Source organism: Oryctolagus cuniculus, chromosome 12, assembly GCF_051225735.1.
Source record: "Oryctolagus cuniculus isolate XC-2025 breed Fujian yellow rabbit chromosome 12, ASM5122573v1, whole genome shotgun sequence".
Taxonomy (NCBI): Eukaryota; Metazoa; Chordata; class Mammalia; order Lagomorpha; family Leporidae; genus Oryctolagus; species Oryctolagus cuniculus.
In genome coordinates this window covers 44078115-44092486 of record NC_142878.1, presented here as the reverse complement: position 1 = coordinate 44092486, position 14372 = coordinate 44078115, and the positions used below count along the sequence as shown (strand labels likewise).

Genomic DNA, 14372 nt, shown 5'->3' with positions numbered 1-14372 from the left:
ACCTCTGTGGAAGGGCAGTTCCCCCTGCCACTTTCCCCACTTCCGCGGGGGAGCGCCACACCGCCGGCTGGCTCTCTCGGGGGCTGCTCAGGTGTTCCTTCAATGTTCCTGGTGCATGTTGTCTCTCTCCTCCTTTATAGTCCTCTTCCACCAATCCCAACTGTCGCTCCCCCTCTTCGTGGAGGAACGACACAGGACTCTGCGCTGTTCTTTCGTCTGCTCGGCCCTCCCCGGGTTTGCTGCTGGTTCTTCCCAGGTTGGCTACTATCCCTTCCACCTCCGTGGAAGGGCAGTTCCCCCTGGCCACATTCCCCACTTCCGCAGGGGAGCGGCACACCGCCGGCAGGCTCTTCTCGGGGGCTGCACAGGTGTTCCTTCAGCTAGATGTTCCCCATAGATGTTCCTGGTGAATGCCGTCTCTCTCCTCCTTTATAGTCCTCCTCCGCCAATCCCAACTCGGCTGCCCACACGCCGAGTACGCTGCTCTCCTCCAATCAGTAGCAAGTCCTACAGTTTATTGGTTGAACTGGAGGCAGCTGTGTGGAAGCTGTTTACTTCTCTCCCAGCGCCATATTGTGGGAGAGCAGATGCATAGAATAAGTCTTAATTCCAGTAACTCAGTCTAGTCCGGGTTGCTCCCCACACCAACTCTGCTACCCACACGCCGAGTACGCTGCTCTCCTCCAATCAGGAGCAGGATCAGCTCCTGCAGGTCATCACTCAAGTTGGCGAGAGGCAGCTGCGTAGAAGTTGTTACTCCCTTCTCAGCACCATATTGTAGGAGAGCAGATGCATAGAATAAGTCTTAATTCCAGTAACAGTCTAGTCCAAGTTGCTCCCAACAATTCCCCCTTTCTTTTTATTTTTGGCGTTGATACGCGCCTGTCTTCGGTGCCCCGCGGCACACACTCTGCTCTGCTTGCTGGAGTTGCCCACAGGTGCTTACAAGCCCTACCAATCAGGCAAACCGAATCCGGGTCCTCTCTTCGCCATGTTGTGAGGAGGTTTCTAGGCGCTGATGCGTGCCTGTGTTCGGTGCCCTGCAGCGCATGCTCTGCTCTGCTAGAACTGCCTGCAGGTGCTTACAAGCCCTACCAATCAGGCAAACCGAATCCGAGCCTTCTCATTGCCGTATTGTGGGGAGACTTATTGATGTTGATTCGTGCCTATCTTCGGTGACCTGCAGCTCATAATCTGGTCAAGCTGCCTGCTGGTGCTTATCGCCTCACTAATCAGGCAGACCGAATCCGAGCTCTCTCATTGCCGTGTTGTGGGGAGGCCTTATTTTTCTCTATTTCTCTATCTCCGGGCATTCCTATTTCTCCTATTTTACTTCTATCTGCCAGCATTCCTATTTCTCTCATTTTACTTCTAAACTTCTGTTTCTCTTATCCCTGCGGCTTCCCTGCACCCGCCCCGAGGCTGCTTCTCGGCGCCTCGCCCCGCAGCGGCTTCCCGGCTCTGCGCGGCTTCCCGGCACCCGCCCTGCGGCGGCTTCCTGGCTCTGTGCACACTCTGCGGTCTCCGCGCCCTTTGTGCCCGCACCACGGCCTTCGCGCTAGCCCCGTGTTTCCTACTCGCGCCCCGTGAGCTCTCCCCGTTTGTGCCCCGCGCGCTCTCTCTGTGCGCTGCGGCTTCCGCGAATCACACAGCCTAGCTTACGTTTCCGCTTCTCGGTTTTCAGTCTAAGTTCCCCGGGCTAACCTGACGAAATGCAACCTATAGCTTACGTCTCAGCTCCCGGTTTGGCTTCCTGTCTTTTGCTCCCCAGGCTAATCTGACGGATTCCAACCTGGTTTACGTCTCCGCCTCTGGTTTTAGCTTTTTGCCTTTTGCTCCCCGGGCTGACTTGAAGAATTCCAACCTGGCTTACGTCTCCACCTCGGCCTGCCCCCGCAGCTTCATCCTCCCTAACATATTTTTCTCTACCCGGTATGTTTCCTAACTTTTCTTCCAACAATATTCCCCTCTCATTTCTCCTGGCTTCTCCCCACAGTCCGTATCCGAGTCTGTTTGTTCTAGCTTTCGCTTTTGCTTTTAATCTCCTAGCTTCCCCGCCATAGTCTGCATCCGAGTTTAAGTTTCCTCCAGCTTTCACTTTCACTTTCAATCCTAACTTCTTCCGGCACTTCTTCCGTCCGGCTTTTCCCTAGGCTCTTTGCTAATCTCTCTCTCCGGTATTTTCCCACTTCTTCCCGCTTCTTCCCTCCTAGGTTTCTTATCCGAGTCACGGCACCATTATGCCTCCTAGGCTTCCTATCCGAGTCACGGCACCATTATGTCGCTCCCCCTCTTCGCGGAGGAACGACACTAAACCCTGCCTAAGCTTCATATCCGAGTCACGGCACCATTATGTCGCTCCCCCTCTTCACGGAGGAACGACACAGGACCCTGCGTTGTTCTTTCATCTGCTCAGCCCTCCCCGGGTTTGCTGCTGGTTCTTCCCGGGTTGGCTACCGTCCCTTCCAACTCCGTGGAAGGGCGGTTCCCCCTGCCACTTTCCCCACTTCCGCGGGGGAGCGGCACACCGCCGGCCAGCTCTCTTGGGGGCTGCTCAGGTGTTCCTTCAATGTTCCTGGTGCATGTTGTCTCTCTCCTCCTTTATAGTCCTCTTCCACCAATCCCAACTCTGCTACCCACACGCCGAGTATGCTGCTCTCCTCCAATCAGGAGCAGGATCAGCTCCTGCAGGTCATCACTCAAGTTGGCGAGAGGCAGCTGCGTAGAAGTTGTTACTCCCTTCTCAGCACCATATTGTGGGAGAGCAGATGCATAGAATAAGTCTTAATTCCAGTAACAGTCTAGTCCGAGTTACACCCCACACTTTAAAAAATTTTTTTGTTTACTTATCTGAAAAGCAGGAGGGGAAGGTAGTGAGAGAAATATTCCACGTGTTAATTCACTCCCTAAGGGTCTGCAACAGGCAGAGCTGGGCTAGACCAAAGCCAAGAGCCCTGAACTCAATCCAGGTCCCCTACATGGGTAGCTGGGTAGCTGGGATCCAAGTACTTGAGCTAACACCTGTTGCCTCACAGGATGCTTCATTAACAGAAAACTGGATTCCAAGCGGAGCCATAGTTTGTGTCTAGAGACTGATATAGGACATGGGCATCCAAAGTGGCAACTTAATTGCTGCATCAAATGCCTAGCCCTCTGCCTACTTCTTAATGGCATTGTTTGATTTTTTTTCTGTTGAGTTTTTTGAGTTCCTTAGATATTCTTGATATTAATCCTTGGTCAGATACATAGTTTGCAAATATTTTCTGCCACTCTGTCAGTTGTCTCTTCATTCTGTTGTTTCTTTTGCTATGCAGAAGCTCCTTAGTGTGGTGTAATTCCATTTGTCTATTTTTGCTTTTGTTGTCTGTGCTTCTGGAGTCTTTCTCAAAAATGTATTGCCTCCGCTTCACATCTTTGGGTTGATTTTTGTATAGGGAAACAGGTGAGCAGGGAAGGTCAAGTTTCAATCTTCTGCACATGAACATCCAAATTTCCCAGTACCATTTACTGATGAAATAATTATAGCCTTTGTTTATTTTAGAGGCAGAGTTACAGATAGAGAGAGGGAGAGACAGAGAGAGGTCTTCCATCCGCTGGTTCACTCTCCAAATGGCCACAACAGCCAGAATCAGAGCCGATCCAAAGCCAAGAGCCAGAAGTCTCCCACATGAATGCAGGAGCCCAAGCATTGGATCCATCTTCCACTGCTCTCCCATGCCATTAGCAGACAGTGGATTGGAAGAGGAGCAGCCAAGACACAAACCAGTGCTTCTATGGGATACCAGTGCCACAGGCGGAGGCTTGGCCTACTATGCCACAGCGCCAGCCCAACAGCAGCTAATATTCACTGATCATTCACTACAGTCTAAGCACTACAGGCTTTACTTTTATTTTCTTGAATATCTATAAACTGTCCATGAAGTATTTTTATTATCACTATTCTGTAGATGAGGAAACTGAAGCAAATTAAGTACCTAAGTTCACACAGAACTTGGTCATAAACTTAAGCAATGTGACTCTACATATATGATCTTTAATTACAATATATTATGCTGTCACTCTTTAATCCAATCAATCCCTCAAACATCCTAGAAGCCAGTTTTCTTATAAAGGAAAAACAAAACAAAACAAAAGGCTTAGATCAGCGGCCAGAATTGTGCAGCAGGTTAAGCTGCTGCCTGCAAGGCTGGCATTCCATATGAGTGCCAGTTCAAGTCCTGGCTGCTCCATTTCTGATCCAGTTCTCTGCTAATGCACTTGGGAAAATAGCAGAAGATGGCCCAAGTACTTGGGCACCTGCCACCCACATGGGAGACCCAGATGGTGTTCCAGGCTCCTGCCTCTGGCTTGACCCAGCCTTGGCTGTTGCAGCCAGCAAACAGATCTCTCTGTCTCTCCATCTCTATGACTCTATCTTTCAAACAAATAAATCTTAAAAAAAAAAAAGGCTTAGACTTGGATGGGCTTTGCAGCAGTAGTTAAGATACTACTAAGGGGGGCTGGCACTATGGTGTAGTGGGTCAAGCCACTGCCTGCATATCCCATATGGGTGCCGGTTCGAGTCTCAGCAGCTCCACTTCCGATCCAGCTCTCTGCTATGGCTTGGGAAAGCAAAGGAAGATGGCTCAGGTGCTTGGGCTCCTGCACCCTCGTGGGAGACCCAGGATCCTGGCTCCGGAACGGCACAGCTCCGGCTATTGTGGCCAATTGGGGAGTGAACAAGGGGATGGAAGACCTCTCTCTGCCTTTCCTCTCTCTCTGTGTAACTCTGATTTTCAAATAAAATAAATAAATCTTTAAAAAAAAAAAAAAAAGATACTGCTAAGGACACTAGTATCACATACTCCTCTTCCAATTCCAGTCTCCTGCTAATACACATCCTGGGAGGCAACAGGTGACGGCTCAAGTACTTGTCTCCTTACCACCCACGTGTGTGAACCAAATTGAACTAGGGGCTCCTGAGGTCCACTTGGCCCAGCTCCAGCTATCGCTGGTATTTCGGGAGTGATTCAACAGCTGGGAGATCTGTACCTCTGTTTCTCTATGCCATTCAAACAAAACGATTTTACAAACATTTTTTTAAAGCAGGGTTGGGGGCATTGTGATATCTGCATCCCATTTCAAAGTGCCTGAGACTGAGCCCTGTCCCTGCTTCTGATTCAGCTTCCTGCTAATGCACCTCGGAGACAGCAAGTGATAGTCCAAGAACTTGGGTTCCTGCCTCTCCCATGAAAGATCCTGATGGAGTTCCTGGCTCCTGGCTTCCACCTGACCCAAGCCCAGCTGTTGTAGGAGACTGGGGAGCAAATCAGTAAACAGCAGATTGAGCTCTGTCTCTCAAATAAATAAGTAGAACTTTCTAAAATTTTTTTAAAAATGTACCATTTCAGTAAATTTGAGGATCTCTCATTAAGATAAAATTAAAATTTTTCACTTACAAGATTTCTAAGGATTTTTAATAAGGTTAATGTGTCTTATGAATCTCCATAAATGTAATACAGTATGAACTATTAGCAAAATGCTGCCAGCATGAAATTAACTTCCAAGTCTAAGTAAATTGCTCTAAGGAGAAATATTAACATGCACCAGTTATGATCACTTACTCTGTATTTTTAAAAAGTACACAAGAATATTAATTTCATTTACTTTACAACCAAATATTATTTGTGCTTACTCTGGAGCCAATAATTGAACTGAATTATAAAGGCCCTTAGATCTTTTTAGACTTCATGTTTCTCTGGGGTGCTATTTACTTCAATAAAAACTGCCTATCCTTTTTGTATATGAGACTCCTAGTTACTCAGTCATAACTTTTATCCCTGAGATCTTCTATGTCAATTAGGCACTGTAAACTAGACCTAAGGCACTAAAGAACTATCCAAATCATGATTCTCAAGCTAGCATAACCCCAGCCAGGTGTCCACAGAATAAACATGAGCATATTACTAGATGATCAAATATTAAAGATTTTCCTCTGAGATTTAAAACACTACTTTATATTAAAATACAAAGGCATTTACTATGCATTAGAAAAAAAATTTGAGACACAAATGTTAATTCAAAGAAATTCTAAGCATAATGTTTCTGTAAGAAAACCAATCCCCTTTATTGGTTAGAATGCTAGTTTAAGGGAAAAGCTCAAGAATCACTAAGCTCCCAGTGAGTTGAACTATATGAAACTGCCATTGGTAAAGTGTAAAAAAAAAGGCTGAATAATAGCCATTCACAATCAGTACCATAATCAGTCTTCAAAGATCTGGTGCAGTGTATGGGAGACTAATGTTTGTATTTTACTTGGTATTCTTTCTAGTATGCTCTGTCATGTTCAGTGACTTCAGCCCAGAGTTAACATGTATGTTTAAATACTGTTGAATGAGATAGAAGCTGCTAATTATGCCAGTCCTAACAGAAAATGCTAACATAATTTTCTCCACCTAGAGTTTAGAGATTTTTGATACTTTCTTAAAATGATTTTACCATTTTAAGGAGGGAAAAGAGAAAAATTACAAATAATCAAAGAGAACATCGAACACAAGATAAATTTATTGGATTATTTGTTATAGTTTTTCCTTTCAGACCTGAAAAGAATAATTAACAAAATGGAAAAGTTACTAAGCAGTAAATGGAAATGTGTTGAGCTTTTCGGTATCTCTCATACTTAAATCTCAATTACTTTTGACTTTCTCAGATTTGTTCAGGGAGCCTGGAAGGTCAGCATGTGAAGGAGGCAGTGGGATCGCGGGTCTCCCTGCTGTGACTGAGAAGCAACGGCTAAGCAAGTGGCGGCCGGAGCCAGTGGCAGGAAACACACTGGAGGTTGGCTGCGACAACATGAAGGGCTGTGGAGGAAGCAACAAAATCACAAGGGGTTTGGCTGGCTTTTTCAGAGCAGGTCACTTGCACAGTGGACCTGGCCAGCATCCCACTAACTGGAATGAACCCTCTGTCTCCTTATTTAAATGTGGATCCACGATCACTTGTGCAGGACACAGATGAGTTTATGTTCCCAATGGGGATTAATAAAAACCTGGGGCAGATTCGAACTGGCCTTCTTTACCATTGGAGGATGTTGCATGACAGGGGCTGCACTGGGGGCAGTGAACGGTCTTCGGCTAGGATCGAAGGAAACCCAGAACATGGCCTGGTCCAAACCAAGAAACGTACAGAGTTTGAACATGGTGACTAGGCAAGGGGCATTTTGGGCTAATACTCTAGGATCTCTGGCTTTGCTCTATAGTGCACTGAGAAAGTTCGAGGGGCAGAAGATGACCTCAACACAGTAGCAGCGGGAACCACGACAGGCATGTTGTATGAATGCACAGGTGGTCTGGCAGGACACACTCTGACCAGCCTCTGTGCGCCCTGTAACTGGGAGCACAGGAAAGGCTCCCTGCTGCAGCAGTCGCTCAGAAGATGCTGCCAACTCACGGGAGGAGGACACTGCAGTTGTCACCAGATCAGTTTAGCAGTCAGTCTGGAGCTGTTCTTCTACTTACAACTATCTATGAAAAACTGGAGACTCTGGTTTGCTGTGACGAAGATCATGGATGGTTAACAAAGACTGGCACTTCTTCTTGCCCTTACACGTGGAAGCCAAACTCCTTTGGTGGGGCTCACTAAGTAATGTGGTTCTCTTCTCGATTGGAGAAGATGTTGCACTTCTCTCTTCTACCTTCCTGACTAAAAAAACACTGATTTCCAGAATTCAGGTCCTTGCTGTAACACTCTATCACCAAGTTTGTTCACTTAATGTTCACTAATGATGCCCTGTATTCCAAATAAAGGGTGAAAACAGAACCAATGGTGTAACTCCAACATACAGTGGGTGTCTCCTATTAAAAACATGTATCTGACTATAATGTCAAAGTTATTCTTGTCCTTTACTGTCCCAGCCAGGCCAAAACAAACTATTCCTGTTGGTGTTGAAATGAAGGGCTACTGGTGGTATTAACAGGTAGGGTAAGAATTTCCTGCAGTGGAGCTGACACTAAACCTCACAGTGTTTCATGTTAACCATTAAAGTAGTGGACTAGAATATTGTGTCCAACAATAACAACAAAGACATAAACAAACCAAAAACAGAAACAACAAACCCGCAACTCTCAAGAACTCCCGTAGTTCAGGAAACATGTAAATCTTAAAATCCAAACATCTCCAAAAAATAACAATAATTCACGTTAATCTAGAAAGATGCTAGATCATTCTACACTGACCTCAGATTCTCATTTGAGACTCAAGCTTTGCAAAATTATGGGTTACAAAAAAGGAACTCACAAGTTACACACAGCATCAGGTCATGCTTGCTATGTTGCTAAGAAAGTCTTCCCCCAGTAGACAGTCACAATCCCAAAGGAGGTCTGCTAATATACTTTTGTTTTTAAAGATTTATTTATTTATTTGAGAGGAAGAGTTACAGCAAGGGAGAAATGCAGAGATAGATCTTCAATCAAGTGGTTCGCTCTCCAGCTGGCCACAATGGCTGGCGCTGCGCCCATCCAAAGCCAGGACCAGGAGCTTCTTGGTCTCCCACGTGGGCGCAGGGGCCCAAGGACTTGGGCCATCTTCTACTGCTTTCCCAGGCCATAGCAGAGAGCTGGATTGGAAGTGGAGCCAGGATTCTAACCAGCACCCATATGGAATGCTGGCGCCTCAGGCTAGGGCGTTAACCCCCTATGCCACAGTGCTGGCCCCTGCTTCACTTCTGATGCAGCTCTCTGCTGTGGCCTGGGAAAGCAGTAGAAGATGGCCAAGGTCCTTGTACCCCTGCACCCACGTGGGAGACCCAGATGAAGCTCTAGACTCCTGGTTTGGATTGGCTAAGCTCTGGCCATTGCGGCCATTTGGGGAGTGAATCAGTGGATGGAATATTCTCTTTCTCTTTCTCCCTCTCTCTTTTCTCTCTTTCTCTCTCTCTCTCTCTCGCTCTCGCTCTCCTTCCTCCCCCTTTCCTTCTCTCCCTCTTTGCTTCTGCCTCTCTGTAACTCTGCCTTTCAAATAAATAAATCTTTAAAAATTTTATGAAAACTGCAAGTATTTAAGTTTCATAGGTTAAGAATAAGAACTATAGATAAATGGTGTTTACCAAAGGGTGCTTTGTGGAACAAGAATAGTGCCAGAGACTGAGTACAAGTATTCTGAGGTGGGGCAGAATCCAAGTGAGGAGACTTTTGGAAAACAGCTGAGTTGGCTGTTTTCCTTACCAGTGTTTTGCCCCACAACTCAAACACAGATATGAATTTTAACATTTCTTAACATGTGTTAGCTATAGATCTCTCCCCCAACACCCACTTCCCTCTGCCCAGTTTTTTTAAATACTGCTATGAATCATGCAGATTTGCTGTTCTGCTAACATAATCCTTGAAGTATTCATCATAAAAGACTATACATCAAAACATTTAAAAACTCCTTTTGTTCATACCATAAAAGTATTAATTAGAAGTAGAAAAACATGTAACAAGTCAATTTCATATTTCTATTTAAGAGGCCATTTCTAATTAGTATTTTATATTAAATTATCTAACATTCACAATTCTAAACACCAACAGAATCTTCTCTAAGCTTCTGCTGGAATATGAATAAAGAAAGAAAAGACAGTTTAAATTAACTTAATATATTCTATATCGATGAGATCACATAAAAATTTGTGTTATTCATACTTTAGATTGAGTTTTACATACATATCCTTTTCAAACTAAAAATGGCTTTTTGTATCATAAATTTTAAAATTCAACTTTTGGAATTCTGAATATAAATTCCCATACAATCAAATCTTTATTTCCTAAGTCACACCACAAAAATCTAATTTATACCTTGCTCCAGGCACAGCACTAATAAACTATTTTAAAATATAATGAAAACACATTCGGTGTACCAAGATTCCAAGAATATTTCCTGCAAATGTGGTAGGAATGGCAAGAATGTTGCCTCTCACCACTGTGTAATACAAGATATTAGGAGAGCAAATATACACAGCTCCAAGAACAGATGGGTAGCTTGAGAAGTTAGAGTGGTATAGGAAAGAGGAATTACAAAAACAAGGACTATATAAAAGTGGAGTGAGGAACAGCTAGAGGTGGGATGCTACTTTGCACACTTCCTTTTTTTCCAAAATACTGCATGTTACTGTTAGGGATGAGAGAAAACACTTATTACTCTGCCTTCTGGCTACCACTATCATAGTCTGTCCACGTCATACAGTAGACATACACAATCTATTGTGTCATACCCCAAGTTGGTCTGGGGCAGCACCTTGTAATCAACCTAACTTGATATTTCTGCAGCAAAAGATAGACATGCTCACCTAAGATGGGATAAATAATGACTATAAATACCTTTGCAGAAGTTCACACCATGTTTTGCTACCAAAGGAGGAAAGAAAAAAAAAAACTTTTTAGTCTTCTGGAATTAAAGCAGAAGCTGAATTCAATGGAAGTCCGAGAGATTGCCAATGGGAGCCCCAGTTGGCCAAATGCTGTTTCTGGCATTCTCCTTCCAGATTACAGAAGAGAAAACCTCTAGCACAAAAAAAGGAAGTACTCTTGGTGGGGAGAGACTGAGCAATAGGAACCAACTCTAATAAGACAGTAATAGGAAACAGAATAAGTGATTTTTAAGAATCTCCTTATTAAAACTTTTAACTCACTATCTCACTTCATCTTCTAACACTGAAATTTAGATAGTATTTTCATTTTACAAAACACAATGACTTTAGAAATTTATCCAATGCTAAAATGCTATTTAAGTGAAGAAAGACAGTAATGCCCACCTCTGTATAGTTTTCATGTCCATATTCTTCAATAACTGGAGCCTTCTGATAGTGTCCAATCATGGCTGTTAATAAAAGCTACTGCCATAGCTGCTGAAGCACCTAATCCTCCCAGCTTTACTGTTCTGTTACCACTTCACTCTCCTCTTAGGTCTTCGAATACTTTGAGGCTTTCTGTTAAACTGCTAGGTCTGTGGCGCAACAGGTTAAAGCCCCAGCCTGCAGCGCTGGCATCCCATATGCATGCTGGTTTGAGACCTGGCTTCTCCACTTCGATCCAGCTCCCTGCTAATAGGCCTGGGAAAGCAGCGGAAGATGGCCCAGGTCCTCGGGCCCCTGCACCCACACGGAAGATCCAGAAGCAGCTCCTGGCTCCTGGCTTCAGATCGGCTCAGCTCCAGCAAGGCTGTTCAGACCATTTGGGGAGTGAATCAGCAGATGGAAGACCTCTCTCACTCTGTCTCTATCTCTCTTTGTAACTCTTTCAAATAAATAAATAAATAAATCTTAAACTGCTAGGTCTCCTGGTTTTCTAGAGACAAAAGCTTCTAGAGAGTCCCTTCCATGTGGACGGTAAATCAGCATGTACTAAATGAATTAGCTTAGTCTTTGGACATTCCTGACAATTTTTTCACTCTTCATTTCATACAACTCTTCTACCTCCCTGGGAAAGGAAGTTTCATTCTGGACATTCAGGAATGCCAGAGGCATATTTTTTTTTAAAGATTTTATTTATTTATTTATTTGAGAGGTAGAGTTACAGAGGGAGAGACAGAGAGAAAGGTCTTCCATCCGTTGGTTCACTCCCCAAATGGCCGCCAACGGCCAGAGCTGCGCAAATCCGAAGCCAGGAGCCAGGTGCTTCTTCCTGGTCTCCCATGTGGGTGCAGGGGCCCAAGGACTTGGGCCATCTTCTATTGCTTTCCCAGGCCACAGCAGAGAGCTGGATCGGAAGAGGAGCGGCCGGGACTAGAACTGGTGCCCATATGGGATGCCTGTGCCACAGGTGGAGGATTAACCAACTGTGCCACAGCGCCCTCCCCCCAGAGGCATATTTTAAGAAGTTTTACTCTTTTTCCAATCTCTCACCACACTCATCTCAAAGTCTCTACCTGGCAATCTCACTACATCGTATATAGTTGAGAATTTAGTAACAGGAAGTGAAAGACAATACAAAGTCTACACAGCATTTAATTGTTTTAGATAACTCATGGATTTTACTGACATAAATCCTTCAATGTCTATTCATTCTTTGTTTAGACAATGTCTGGTAATGATAGTTCCCCAGAATCCAGCTAGGATGGAACAAAGGATAAATCTATCAAGACTAGTAAGAATTCAGAGAAGGTAGCTAACAGTGATGGAAAAGACTGAAACACTACTTCCTAAAAATATTTTAATAAGCACAGCAATATGGTGTTATTCAAGAGTAAAGTGTATAAGATTCCATTACTGGCCGGCGCCGCAGCTCACTAGGCTAATCCTCCACCTAGCGGTGCCGGCACACCGAGTTCTAGTCCCGGTCGGGGCGCCAGATTCTGTCCTGGTTGCCCCCTCTTCCAGGCCAGCTCTCTGCTGTGGCCCGGGAGTACAGTGGAGGATGGCCCAAGTGCTTGGGCCCTGTACCCCATGGGAAACCAGGAGAAGCACCTGGCTCCTGCCGTCGGATCAGCGCGGTGCGCCGGCCGTAGCGCACCAGCCGTGGCAGCCATTGGAGGGTGAACCAACGGCAAAAGGAAGACCTTTCTCTCTCTGTCTCTCTCTCTCACTATCCACTCTGCCTGTCAAAAAAAAAAAAAAAAAGATTCCATTACTGCCCCAGCACAACAAGGTTCATAGGAGGCCAGCAACCCTTGTTCAGTTTCCAAAATAACTCCACCTATATATTTGATGCTCTCCCAATCTGCCACCCAGGACTTTGCAGTTTAGCCATTAGGGACTGCCTTCTTTAAGCATTCTTTTCCCCTCCTTGGTTTTTGGCTCTTACATCCTGGCTTAGCATTCAGCTACATCCTCAGTCCACTCGCTGGGCTAGCAAGTTGGCTCTTCCTCACAGTCCCCACTTCTTTTTTTCATTTATGTGAAAGGCAGAAAGAAACAGAGATCTCCCATCATCTGGGTCACTATTCAAATGCCCTATCAGCCATAACTGAGCCAGGCTAAAACCAGGAGCTAGGAATTCAATCTTAGTCTCCCTTATGCGTGGCAGGGACCCAACTCCCTGAGACATCACCTGCTGCCTTCCAGAGTGTGCATTAGCAGGAAGCTAGAATCAGGAGTAGAGCCAGGGCTCAAACCCATACACTCTAACATGGGGCGCAGGCGTCCCGAGCAGCATTCTGAACCACTGTGCCAAATGCCCACTCCTGTTTCACACTTTTACCCACAATATACCTTACAGAATAGAATTTAGTTCTATTTATGATCTCCTGGAGCCCCACTACTTGGCAGACACTGCTTCTGTCAGATGTCCAGCTAGATTGCAAGGATAGCTCCTGGGATTAACTCCGTATTACCCTGCCACTGTCATGGCCCATGCATATAATACGAAGGACATGTCATGTACTGAATCTGGCCGGCGCCGCGGCTCACTTGGCTAATCCTCCGCCTGCGGCACCAGCACCCTGGGTTCTAGTCCCGGTTGGGGCGCCGGATTCTGTCCCGGTTGTTCCTCTTCCAGTCCAGCTTTCTGCTGTGGCCCGGGAAGGCAGTGGAGGACGGCCCAAGTGCCTGGGCCCTGCACCCGCATGGAAGACCAGGAGGAAGCGCCTGGCTCCTGGCTTTGGATTGGCGCAGCGCGCCGGCCGCAGCACGCCGGCCATAGTAGCCATTTGGGGGGTGAACCAACGGAAAGGAAGACCTTTGTCTCTCTCTCTCTCACTGTCTAACTCTGCCTGTCAAAAAAAAAAAAAATTTAAAAATGTACTGAATCGAACTCCCCAGTTGGTCTGGGGCAGTATCCTGTAATTAAGCTAATTGATATTTCTGCAGAAAAAGACAAACATTCACATAAGATGAGACAAATCATAGCTACACTTTGCAGTTACTCAGGCCATGTTTTGCTACCAAATGAGCAAAGAAAAAAACTTTTCAGAGCCTTTTGGACTCTGGAACTAACATTAAATAATTTTTATATAACTTTTTTTTCCTGATTTACTCCCAAAATATGTATTTTTAAACTTCTGCTGTTTCAATGGGTAACTATACTATTAAAAAAAACGTATTACCTGTATTAACTAAGATACAGACACAAAGATATGCATATATTCCATATATAAAACTTAAAAATGCAACAGAAAAGGACATAAATGCTGTTGTATACTTAACCACAGATAAGCATAACTTGGGTAATAAGGACAATTACCTTACATACTGAAAAAATATACACATAAAACATTTTATTTGGTAAAATTAGTACCACACCACAGTTTTAAGATTAGCAAAGTTATACAGTTTTAAATATCTGGAATTATCACCTCCTCCAAGTTTTCCTTCTTTTGTATCACATAGCCAACATCAATTTCTGAGGTAAGGAACTAATATAGTGCTTTGATATGGCTATATGTGCCTCTTTTCTAAAAACAAGTATCTTCCAAGATATTACTAT

At 44.8% G+C, this 14372-nt stretch overlaps 1 protein-coding gene and 1 pseudogene across 15 annotated transcripts in view; one reads left to right on the top strand and one right to left on the bottom strand.

Annotated features, from left to right (window-relative positions):
- HEATR5A (HEAT repeat containing 5A) overlaps positions 1-14372 on the bottom strand; it is a 147906-nt gene that overhangs the window by 129368 nt on the left and 4166 nt on the right. The gene's annotated exons all lie outside the window — the stretch shown is intronic.
- On the top strand, positions 3188-7679 carry LOC138843068 (mitochondrial import inner membrane translocase subunit Tim23 pseudogene; annotated as a pseudogene). The gene has a single exon (XR_016217911.1). The product of XR_016217911.1 is annotated as a mitochondrial import inner membrane translocase subunit Tim23 pseudogene (transcript).